This window comes from Mauremys reevesii, linkage group 2, assembly GCF_016161935.1.
Source record: "Mauremys reevesii isolate NIE-2019 linkage group 2, ASM1616193v1, whole genome shotgun sequence".
Lineage (NCBI taxonomy): Eukaryota > Metazoa > Chordata > Testudines > Geoemydidae > Mauremys > Mauremys reevesii.
In genome coordinates, this window is record NC_052624.1 from 65,097,623 (window position 1) to 65,110,781 (window position 13,159).

The 13,159-nt window shown below is 41.6% G+C and overlaps 1 long non-coding RNA gene across 3 annotated transcripts in view; it reads left to right on the forward strand.

Moving 5' to 3' along the window:
- The first annotated feature begins 11,757 nt into the window (after positions 1-11,757).
- Positions 11,758-13,159, forward strand: part of LOC120398455 — a 39,043-nt gene continuing 37,641 nt past the window's right edge. For all 3 annotated transcript variants that reach the window (XR_005594434.1, XR_005594435.1, XR_005594436.1), the window contains exon 1: positions 11,758-11,895. This is a non-coding gene — a long non-coding RNA (uncharacterized LOC120398455). The remainder of the gene's footprint in view (positions 11,896-13,159) is intronic.

The following is a 13,159-nucleotide window of genomic DNA, read 5'->3' on the forward strand; positions in this document are numbered from 1 at the left end:
GCTCAGAGCCGTGTGGTGAGGGGGCGGGGCTGGGAGCTCCACGCCGAGCGGAGGGAGCTGAGCTCAGCCTGGAGCTCGCAGCCCTGCCCCCTCACCATGTGGCTCGGAGCAGGGCGGGGCTCAGGGGCCCCGCCGGAGACTCGCTGTGGCGCTGTCTGAGGATGCTGCTTGATGCACTGAGGCTCCAGGAGAGGGGTGCGGGCGGGAGCCTCAGCTGTTCTCTTGGGGGCCCCTGCGGAGCCCGGGGCCCGGGGCAAATTGCCCCACTTCCCCCCCCCCCGGGCGGCCCTGATCTGTATTTTACAGATAACTCTGTAGGGCCAAATTCAGATCTTATATAAGTAGCTGCATCTCCATGGGCTACGCACATTTGCTGTTGTCTGAGAATGGAAACTAGACTACATGGAAGGTTGCCTCAGAAAACCAACTTCTAATAAAATGTGGATTAAGATTCAGATGAGCATTCTAAAATTTTTGGTTTCTATCTTAAGTGATTCTCCAAACCTCTTGAAGTTTGCCCATCACTTATCCACACAATAAGGTGCAGATGCTGCATATCTCTAGCAAACAGTTACTGATAGACTGCATATTATAAAGTATGGGTGATTTTAAAATGTGCCTGAATGACTTAGGAGAATACGTCTCATTGACTTGCAATGGGACTCATAGTCCTTAGGTCTCCTATTAAAAAAAACCTAGGGTGAGAATTTGGTATAACCTAGGGTGAGAATTTAAACTGATTTAATTATACCAATATAACCCTCCTCATAGATGCTTTTATTCCAGCATAAGGCTGCCTCAACACACTACACAGACTATACAGGCAAAACAATGTTGGTGTTCCTATGGTGCTAGCATAACCTATAGTGCAGACAGAGCCTACACTGATGGAAGGGAATTTTCCATTGGTACATGAATGCCATGTCCTCAAAGTTACCTGTGTTGAGGGAAGCATTCATCCATCGCCAAAGCTGCATCTACACTGGGGGTTAGGTTGGTATAGCTGTGTAAGTGAGGGGTGTAGTTTTCCCAACCCCTGACCAACACAGATACCTTGACCTGACTTTTAAGTGTAAATCAAGAGGACTTTTGTTTTGTTTTGTTTATGTCTCTTGGGTAGGGGTTAAGCTTAAATTGAAACAGTGTACTCTTATACTGTCTGGAATAAGTGTGTCCACAAAGGGGGTTATACCAATATAATGATACCTGTACAACTGATAAAACTTTCCAGTGTAGACAAAGCCTATGTCACTTTACCCAGTGCCAGCTGGGTATGACACTTTTCCTATCAAGTATCAGAGGGGTAGCCGTGTTAGTCTGGATCTGTAAAAGCAACAAAGAATCCTGTGGCACCTTATAGACTAACAGACGTTCTGCAGCATGAGCTTTCGTGGGTGAATACATCCACTTGCATCTGAAGAAGTGGGTATTCACCCACGAAAGCTCATGCTGCAGAACGTCTGTTAGTCTATAAGGTGCCACAGGATTCTTTGTTGCTTTTCCTATCAAAACTATCTTCATGACAAGTATGTTAAATGCTACAGCACAGAGCAGTCATCATTGGGTTAATAAATAGCACATGATAGTTTTCCATAATGGCATACCAGATGACTGCATGCTAATGTATGAATTTCTTTTTCTGTGTTTTAAAGCATTCATGCCCAAGGGAGAGTTCCTCCTCTCCCAACAGCTATTTTTGCCTTCCAGCTGCTAGTTGATCTTTTCCAGCTCTTGTTCAGAATTCTTCTGTAAAGAATTTTTCAGTGAAACTTTTTCAATCAGACTGTAGTATAACATTTCTGCAAAGCCATTGTTCCTTTGTTCTCTTTCTCCAGATTGGCTTGTACTTGTAAGCAGCTTTCTTCATAAACCCAAGAGAAATCTTCTCTTTCTTTTTGTTTCTATTGAGAGAGAGACAGACCAAAAGTCCAAGTCAGTTATAAGCCCTGAAATGTGTGTTTTTCCAGTGTTTTGGTATTGGTTACTGCCATGGCCTTTACCTGTTCCCTTGGCCAGCCAGGAAAAGACACATCCTCAGTCAACACAATCAAAAGCCATTTAATTAAAAGCCATTCAGATGCTTTAAAAATGTTTGCTTCCCGCAAACCCCAGTGTCAAGAAGCAGTCATTTGACACCTTTCAAAAGCTGCCAGTGTAGAGTAAAAACAGCAGAATGATTCTATTCGTAAATCATTTTTAGGTCTGAACTGTTATAATGAAGACCTAAGTTATGTTTCCGAGGGGACGTGGAGGGACACTTGCACAGGCGTCATTGGTTCTTTCTGGCATTTTCTGACTGTATAGTGGCTGCAATATATGGTACCAAGGATTGTAAGAATTTTACATACACATTCTCTCTCTCTCTCTCTCTCTCTCTCTCTCTCTCTCACACACACACACACACACACACACACACACAAAGTAGTGCAAATATAGGGCCAAATTATTCAGAGTCCTTGCAAATGTGTTATTGGTATGCCCACATAGTGCCCAGCCGGTCACATCCGTATGCAAATACTTCACTTGTCAGTACACCTCGGGTATTTGCATGCATGAGCTGACATGTGCAAATCCACATGCGATATGGCACGCATGTAACCTTTTGAAAATTTGGCCTTTGATGTCTCAATAAATGCTTTTAGGTTTGAATAGAGAATCCCTTGAGAGTTCAAGGTGAAATACAATGCAAGCAGGCTCTGAATAGAAACCCCAGTGTTCTGAACCTGCCATTCCTTGTCCCAGGCTATTACAGGAGTTCTGAGAGAGGAAGAAGTACCTGCTTTAACAGCAAATTAAGCATAAAGATTTTAATCTGAAAAAAGCTGTTTAATGGAAAGTTTAAAAGTCATGGGGAGCCTGGCTCCTCTGCTCCTTGGTTTGTGGACGCAGTGCTGTGGTCAGCTGGTGCAGTGCAAGCTCCCCCACCTGTTTCAATCTAATTTAACCCATGATTCAGTAGCCTTGTTTTGATGTGTTATGGTGAGGCTCACTCAGGACTCAACTCACAAGGCACTTGGAGAAGTGCCAGTTCTGCTTGATCAAACAATTGCATTAGCTTATTAAATATATGGAAAGGTTGAGGGCAAATACAGAAGGCATTGCCCTTGCCCATGCAATAAGCATCTCTGAGGGTGGCACTGGGCTTTAAAACTCCTCCTTGACTTCAGTGCGACCAGAGTTGGGCCAATGCTGAGCACTTCTGAAAATCTCACCTTTAATTTTTGCACATTATAGAGCTCAGATGAAGATCTGTTCCTTTTGTGACAATTTAGTGGACACACTTTCTTGCTCTTATTAGTAGCCAAGTCACTTGCATCTTGGTACTTTGAGGGGAAACATACCCTTGGGATTTCAGGGTATACAATGAGCTGACAATTGCAGCTGTAGTGAGCCAGTGTCTTTTGTGGTAAAGAAGGTAAATCCTGGAGGCATTCTGCTGAAATCCTGAACTGGACACCTCATTCTGCATGCCAGATATGGACTGGGGCTGGAGGAAGAGAAGTAGTTCTTGGTGGAGGGTTCTTACCTCTGGAACTCATTCTCCTTGCTGGTTTTTCAAAGCCCAACATGATGGCCTGCAGGGATGGTGCAAGACCAGTTTGTTTACCCAAATATTTTGCTTGAGCCAGGTAAGTGGGTCATCTTTCCCGCCCTACTCCTGATATTGGTGGCTAATAGCCCTTTCTGGGTCATTTCCATCAGGCTTGATGGTCGGGTTTGCTCTCTTATTGGTTACTGCAGGCAGATGTTTTTTCACAATGTGTTTTTGATCTTTCCTGTGAATTTGCCCAGATGCTATAAAAAAAAAATACACCTAAGGATGTGGCTGTGTTGCTTTACCAGGTAGTTGTGCAGCCTCATCCACCCCACAGACTGAGAAGATCCAACCCAGTCAGTACAGGAGTGCAAGACTGCCATTGAATAACTTTCAAGGACCGAGTCATTCAGTAGGTGGCACTCCTCCATCCTCTGTTAGTACTGAATCATGGAGTTGAGGGCAGAAAGTTCTTATCTGAAAGATGAGATGTAAAACTAAGGTCCTGATAATGTGAGAGACAGGGTGACTGAGGTAATGTTTTTTATTGGACCAACATCTGTTGGTGCGAGAGATAAGCGTTCAAGCCATTCAGAGCTCTTCTTCCTGATAACGTGTCAGTATTATTAAAGTTCCAGTAGCCTGCTTATGTAAGGTACTTACATTGAATACCATAGTATTCAAGTACCCCATGACCTTTATTGTATTTATCCAGTGAGGGGAGAAAATACTATTATTCCCATTTTACCCATGAGGACCTGAGACACAGTGAGGCTACATGACTTGGCCACAGGAAGTCATTGGCAGAGCAGAGAATGCTTTTCCCCAAAAGGAAGGAGGTCCGGTCTAAATTCCAAATTTGTTTGATAAGTTCTGGGTGCCCTCCCTAACCTCACTGCAGTTCAAATGAATCTTGCCACCTCCTCTTCACATTGTCATGTAGTGCTGCTGCATGCTGTTATATTTCTGCTACATTTCACATCAGAGGTGGCTGTGTTTCTGTGAATTGCGTACTGATTCCTATGCAGACAATCTGCAAAGTGCGTTGGGATCCCTCTGGATAAAAGATGCTGTATAAATATAAGTTGTCACAAGAGTGCCTATCAGATTCCTGACAGTAGCTGTGGTCTCGTGGCAGAAACGCAGGCACATGCACTGGGTCACAAAATACATTTTTAAAATTATCTTTGCTTGCCTGGTGTTTGATAAAGTAGGTCTGAGATATGCACAGTTGGCTGGCAGGTCACACAGTGCTGACAGATATATAAGATTGTATAATGTTCAAATAATATAAATAGTCACCACAATTATAAAGCAATAAAAGTGATCTCCCCACCCCTGGGATAGGCTGGTCTGACAAGCTCTTGGGCCGCACCCTTTGGAAGGAACTTGTGTCCTATTGGAGATTCTAAAGCCTGTTAGCTTTAAGGGACTAGCTGGTTCTAGCGGGCAGCGCCTCTCTTGTTCCTCTGCTGTTTCTAGTGGCTCCCCAAGCTTGGGCCTTGTCTACATGGGGAAGTCTTTGGGGTACGATTTTTAAACCAATAACCACTAATAAGAGTGTCCACACAGGAGGATGAGGGTTATATCTGTTTAAGTATATCTGTGTAACTGGTAAAACCTTCCTGCTAGACCTAAGGCCTAAGATGGCTCACTTGGGGTGGGGTCTGGGAGGGTATATCGACATGGGGATGAAAAAACCCATGAGCCTGACTCAGATGACCCAGGCCAGCTGCGGCTGTGCTGAGGGGCTTTTATCCCCCTGTAGATGTACCCTCAATCTCCTGTAAACAGTGTCCTTAAACAATGGTCACAGTCCCATAAGACATGACACTTCTGTACCCCTGATATACTTGTTGTAGTAATAAATCCCAAAGGAAATTACTGAAAGTGGCTCCTTTTACAGAGGTTGTTAGAAGAAGGCCAAAGAATGTAGGCTACATTTATCAGATGGGGGACTCTATCCTGGGAATCAGTGACTCTGAAAAAGATCTGGGGGTTGTGGTGGATAGTCAGCTGAATATTAGATCCCAGTGCAACATTGGGCCAACAGGGCTAATGTGATCCTTGGATACATAAACAGGAATCTTGAGTTGGAGTAGAGAGGTTATTTTACCCCTGTGTTTGACGCTGGTGAACCACTGCTGGAATGCAGTGTCCAGTTGAAGAAGAATGTTGATAAATTGGAGAGGGTTCACAGAAGAGCCATGAGAATGATTAAAAGTTTAAAAATAATGCTTTGCATTGATAGACTTAAGGACCTCAATCTATTTAGCTTATCAAAGAGAAGGCTAAGAGGTGACTTGATTACAGTCTGTAAGTACCTACATGGGGATCAATTGTTTGATATGGGCTCTTTGATCTAGCAAACAAAGGTATAACATGATCCAATGCCTGGAAGTTAAAGATAGACAAATTCAGACAGGAAATAAAGGGCCAAGTTTTAACAGTGAGGGCAATTAACTATTGGCACAGTTTACCAAGGTTCATAGTGGATTCTCTATCATTAGCAATTTTTAATCAAGATTTGATGTTTTTCTAAAAGAGATGCCCTAGGAATTATTTAGGGGAAGTTCTGTGGCCTGTGTTATACAGGAGGTCAGACGTGATGATCACAATGGTCCCTTTGGCCCTTGGAATTTATGAAAGTCTGGAAAGGAGAAAAAAATCACCAGGAACAGTTAAATTAAGAGGGAAGAACAATTTCCTCCACTATTGGGATTATTGGGTGAAGCTGGGTCATGCAGGAGGTCATAACACCCATTTTTGCAACCTATGGGCTCGTAACATCTATGAACTTTGAAGCTCAGTCAGCCCCTTACCTTGGCACTCTCCTCGCCATCCTGACAAACCAGTTTAAAAACACGCTGATTACAATTTTATTTGTTGGACTATGAAACAGAATTTTCTTATTGATACTCTGCCAAGGATATAACTTGCCCTAAGTTTTTCCCCCTTACACTTAACATTAAGTTTTTCCTCCCTGAAAATTCAGGACTGGAATTCCCTCTATTCTTCAAAGATCAGGAATACACTGGGTGTTCCCACCATCTTGGTACCTTGAGGGGACACTCTTGGAATCTCAGGATATACATCAAGTTGACAATTGCAGTTGTACTGAGCCAGTGTCTTTTACTTTCAAGAGCAGGGGTATGACTAATAATTTTGGCACATTCGGGGCTCCCTCTTGGCTTGTTAGGCCCAACAAGAATCTGCAGGTTTCATGAGCATTCTACAGCCATCTCTCATACACTGGTCACTATAATAATATATTGGGGTAGGGAAGAGAATATTTTAGCTCTTCTGAAAATCAAAAGCATGGTAAAATAGCTTAATAAGGGGCATGCCTAGGCTCATTGATTTTGTTAGATTTCACATACAAGGATTTAATGTGAAGACGGTTTAACTTGGTGCTTGAGTCATTAAAATGAATGAGTTTTATCATGCTAAAATATTAAAAGCATGAGACCTTTTAAAAACAGTAACTGGCCTTCCATCCTGCCCAATATGTTGAGCTGGTTTTGGACCCCACTTTCCCCAAATCTAGGTGGGCACTGAACTCATTTATACCCTTTGTTTCATTCACCTTCCCTAGTAGATGATTTCATAGTGTGTGTTTACTATTACCCTCTGTTCAGTTCTAGTGTAGATTCCTAATATTTAGGTTATAGGTCCCCTAGTTTTGATTCTTTCAATGGTGTGAATTTATCCCTAGGATTTTATTAAGACAGTTCAGATGTTTGAATAGCATATGTTTCACTTACTGAGAACCATTTTCTTTTTGCTTGATATAAAGTTTTGGTGTATGTAATCAGGGATATTCCTCAATACACACAAGGATATATGTCTTCAGATCTATTTCCAGTAGAACAGCTGTTCCCACAAGACAGTAGTGATATACATTATGCAGCCTCTTGATCAGCAAAATGACAGAATCTGAAGTCTTCAGAGAAGCCACCTGCAATGGAGATCAGAAATCTTCAGAAAAATTCCCTCCACCCCAACCCAAAAACATGAAGAAAGCTAACTCCTCAGTATATTCTTCATGCACTTGCTTGGAACGTTCTGAACACTGTAGAGTGTTAGCTATTAATTGTATCAGTGCTAAAGGGTTCAATGAGTAGGAACAACAGCAGTTGAGGAATAAGACATAATGTGCTGTGAGGTATTTACAAGTGTGGTAAGTATAAGCACATTGGTGAGGTACAAGACATAACGGAATGTCTTCAAAAGTATAACATCTGTTATTAAACCCAGCTTTGGACATCCATATTTAGATGTGGCCTTTACACTCTTTGATGGGCGCAGGCAATCTGATTTGCTGAGGCTATAGCAAATTAGCAACAAAACAGTGTGTTGAGCTGGGACTCACTATGTGCTTTATTGCATATGCATTATGAGCCTGAACCAGTTCCCACTGAAGTCAACTCCTATATTGGAATTCTAAGGAATACTTGGACTATAATAAAGTTGATTCTAATTCTCAGCTGGTAGGTGACAGGATGTTTCCCAGTTGAGAAAAGCTGTTGGAGAAAATCGTTCTTCCTGCACAGTTGTTCTCTGGTTTTTGAAAATCGGTGGGTTGGAGTTTTACCAATACGTTCTAGGTGAGCAGAGTTAGGCCAATGCTGAGCGCTTCTGAAAATCCTAGTCTCCATGTCTAATCATTGAAACAAGCATTCATTCTAAAGTCAATGGTAAAACTCCCACTGATTTTCACAGAAGCAGAGTTGAGCACTTTTGAAAATTCAATGAGCACTTTTGAAAATTTCACCCTGAAATCAACACTATTTTCTTTTATTCTATACGTTCTCTCCTCAGAGAATCTAGATTTCCTGGTACTTCTAGAAAATGAGTTGTCATCCGTTCAGATCCCTTATACCACTTTGTGTTTCTTGGAATATATGATATCATTAGGCCACAAGATTGCATGGTCCAACAACCTGCTTTATGTGAATGTGCAGTCGCCAGGTCATGCATTTAAATGAGCACACATTTGAATGTGTGACTGAAGGCTGTACATTCAGAGACAGGCACTGGGATATTTATCAGTATTTTCTTTTTCTTCTCTTGATTCTTCTTCCTTTAAAAAAAAATTAGAAGAAAGAGTTCAAAGAGAAAACACCATGCTAATGTGATGATTGAGATTTTAAATGCACAAAAAGTCATTACATTCAAAAGTTAGGTTCTCCCAGCAGCCACGTCTTGTAAATATGGGGGGGAGGTAGGAGGAAACAAAATTGATGCCACACATAAATATGAAATACTCCTTATGCAAATAGGTGCAAGTTACAGTTGAATGCAGTAGGTCACAATGACATGCACTGCAAATCTGATTTTTTTTTGGCAGTTTAACAAATTGAGCTTGAGGGTTTATCCACCCAATAATAGGTATCTCTGGGCACTGTTTTATGAACATTCCATAAAAGTTGTGTGCAGTGTGTTATTGTATGGCAAACATTGCAGGAGAGCTATTGTAAAGTAGCATGATTTGCTTATTATCTGCACTCACTCAGCAATTAAGCAGCAGCATTGGTATATTGATACATCATGTTATTACTATGGTAATAAAGGTCAAGCCAAAGTCTAAGTGCTAGCACCTCAGATGTTTCCTCAGATCCTGAGTTGAGGATCCAACTCTAGGTCTTTTGTTTAAAATTGGCCTGATTTTAAAAGGAATGAATATAGAACACACTAAAGCTTAGGGATCGGCCTAAACCAAAATTTCGGGCCTGGTTCACTTTAGAGTTCATAGTTTAAATGTATCTCTAGAAAAGGTGACTCCAAGCAACTCAATATGGGAAAGCTCAGATCTGGATCCATATTTTTGAACTCCCAAGTTTGGGAGTGCTCAGAAGTAGAGCTCTGGTTTGGCCAGTTATAGAGAGATGCATTTTTGATCTAGATTTAATTGAGACTCATCTCTACTAAAGAGCAACAATACTTTGCATCCACATGCACCTTTCAGCTGGGACTCTCCAAGTGCTTTACAAACATTAGTTCAGGCTTACAGTCCCCCTGTGAGGCAGGCAAACATTACACCTCTCTTTTTGTTTTGTTTTTGTAGAAGAGAACTCCATGTAATTTGCTAAAGGGGTGTATGCTCTTCCATTAGAAAACAAGACATGGGAAAAAGCACTTTCTGGCTGTGTGTTTGGATTACTCCTCTCATGAGGCCCTGGTACCCACAATACCATGTCGATTTTTCACTATGCAATTTAAGGATAGTGGTTGTGGAAGCGAGTAAGCTGAAGGTAAGGCTGGAACAAAGGTGGATTTTACTATACTCTCACTTAGCTGTCAGCTTCCAATTCTGAAAATGTATGTTTTGACTCATCTAGAATATCAGTTGATATGTTGTTTTAACAAGCAGGCCTAGAAGATGGCAACAAAGTGCCACTTTCCAAAAATGTGCATGGCCAAATTTTTAGCCCAGGCTGTCTGACCTATTGTGAGATTGTAAGCAGCATATAGGGAGAATGAAGATGGCAGTATGGAAAAGGTGAAAGAGGAAACAAAGATAAAGCTAGTATGATTCAGCCATATCACTCCAGCTGCGATCTTGTCAGCTTTTGCAAGCTAAGCAGCATCATGACTTGTCAGTAACTGGATAGGATGTGCCTCAGAGAAATCAGAGAGCAGATGTCAGCACTGAAACCACCTTGGAGCATGGTACTAGGGGGCACTGTGCTATTGCAGCACTTGGCCAAAAGTGACTAGCAATTTTAAGTGCATCAATTTCTAGGTGATTATCAAAGGGCACGATTTCCCTGCAGCACCCTTCTGGCTAAATGTGGCTTTGCTGAGGGTTGCCCTAGTCTCCCTTTCATTCAGGATCCCTTACAAAGTCCACACAGTCTAGATATTCAAACCATTCCCCCTTCTGCGGTCCAGTTTATTAAGTCCTGCACAAAGTCTTTCAAAAGAAAAAAACTTACAAAGCCTTCATCCCAGTTTCAGATGTGCCCAAGCCCCCTCCCTGAGGGTCTTCGTCCCAATATCTCTTGGCCTTTTTCACACACCTTCCTCACTGGTGTCTTCTTTACTCCCAGCAGTAGCTCCAGGCATCTGCCACCCACATGCAGATGTCTCACTCTTTATAAGGCACAGATGCCGCCCCTGAAGCCAGTTGTGCACCAGGACCTGCTGCAGTGGACCCTGCTCCCTCTTAAAGGGTCCTGTCATCCTGCGACAGTGGCCATAATAAGGTATTTTGGACTGAAGGGGCCTAACTTTCAGAGGAGGCTGCTCAGCACTTTGTGAAAATCAGGCCCCTTTAAAGTGTCCCAAGTTGGGCATCAAAATCTTGAGTCGCTCTTGAAGATATAGGCTGTTGTGTCTTAGCTGACAGGTAAAATCAATTTCTCTCACTCTGAGGGATTTCTCATTTGCTCATCATTGTTATATGTATCTATTGGATGACAGGGGGTCATTCAAGATCTCCATGCACTATTTCCAGCAAATATAGTGTCAAGCCCCCTGATGTTCTGCTCAAATTATAATTTTGGTAATTACATTCTGTTTACCTAAATTCTCCTGAACTGCAATTAGGATTAGTATTCTTCTTCACCTCCTAACTGAAACTGTTTTGTTCTCTTGCTGCATACAGCTACAAAGTTGCTGTGTTCCACTCTAGAAGTGGCTGGATTGCATTAGCTGGTGAATGACTCCTCCATGTATAGCGTTTTGGTATCCTTTGTGTTATATTTTCCACACAGAAAGTAGCAATATGTGCTTCCAGTCCAGATGCTTAATTTTAGATTAAGGGGGAAAAAAGTGTCTCAGGGGACAGAAAGAAAGAGAGCACAGTGTGAGTCCTTCCGTCTTTAAAATTTTCTGTCTGGAATTGTCTCACAGCTCCGTGCTCCAAGCACTTAGTAGAAAGAATTCAAATTTAAAGGAGCAGTTCACAGAAAACAAATGAAAGTTGCATAGCTACAAACACCATAAAATAAAATGGGATAAAAATATACAAAAATTATATATAAAAATAACGTGACAGCATACAGGTCCTAGGGAGGGTACTGTACAATTAAATTTAACAGAGCTCTAAAATAATTAAAAACAGCAATTAAAAACAAACAAACAATAAAAACCCTTGCTTTGAAAGTTAACGCAGACTTTCTATTCTGAACAGTCCAAAATTGAGGATCACAATTAGAAAAGTTCTAGGGTAGAATTTTCAAAGGCACTTAAGGGTCTTTGACACCCCACTACTGTAGGTTTTCAATTGGGTACCTAAATCCCTTAGTCACTTCTGAAAATTCCATCTCTGGCTCCTAGTGTCTCAAGATTGCTTTCAGGACAAAACAAAACTAAACAGCTTGCTGCTTCATAAAGCATTCAAGGAACATGGTCAGGTATGCCAGTCCACAACCATTCAGGGCCTTGGAAATACTGTGACTAAGAAGACTTTAATATTAATATGAAACTATTCAGGAATCCAGTACAAAGAGTTTAAAATAGGAGCAATAGGCTGGGATAACTGAATGCTTGTAACAATGAAAACTACTGCATTTGGAATAAACTGCATCATAGAAATAACATTGAAAATGAAGAGTTACGGTAACTTACAAAAGAGTCTATATCCTCAGTGAATGCAAGATTCCTATAATTTTACTGACAATCCAATTGACGTGCCTTGATCTATCAGGATGTAACAACAGCAGGAAGTTTCTATGAAAACAAAAAGACCAAAAGCCAAATGAAAATTAATTGACATCTTAAATTTGTCCAATCCCTTAATTTCTCTCATCCCAAGAGCTGGATTCAGATCTCTCCCCATGGATAATAATGTACTGCCAATACTTTAACTGTGTGTGGGGGGGGTCCCTTAAAAACTATCCTCCCTATACCCAGTGTCCCAGGTCTGTAAGTGTTCTTGCAGAGGAGAATTTAAGCAGTAAGGTGTCTATACTTTTTTACCCATTGGAGGAAGGCAGCATAATAGGGCAAACAAGTTTATATTAAGATACTACTTGCTAGAAATATTTACATGTTGTTCCTGGAAAATACTGAATGAGCCAGATCCCTGCCATGGAGCTATGCCAACATACACCAGCTAAGAATCAGTCCCTAGGCTAGTTTATTGAAGATATAGCTTAGTACTATCTCACTTGCGCAAACGGAGAGTAGAATGGGAAGGGAAAGCACAGCTTCTAGGGGGACCCAAAGGAATCATCTTCTGGGAATTTAAAAAAAAAAAATCTGTAGCCTGGTGGAACTTGGTTCATTCCAAAGTAAGTATGAAGAAGGCTGCAATCTAGCTTGCTGAGGATGAAGTCATGAATGACCATTGCAAGGTCTGCAGTAAAGAGCAATAGACAAACCTTGTGAAGAACCCGGAGATAACAGCTACTCTAGAAACTGTCCCAGCAGCAGTTTGCATGGTGAGAGAGAAAGCCAGAGTAACTCAAACACCAAGCTTGTCTCCATGGTGTTTTCCTCACCCTCTCAGCTCTTCTCAGTGCCCACAAAATCCATTTGTCCTATCTAGCCTGAGCTGGCCAATCATTCCTTAACCAAATAAAGACGCTAATCATGCAACTTGCTCTACAAAAAGTCAACTGTAAAGCTGGCATTGAGCAAAGTGTGAGGCTACCTCAGCTCATTCCCCTTTAAAAT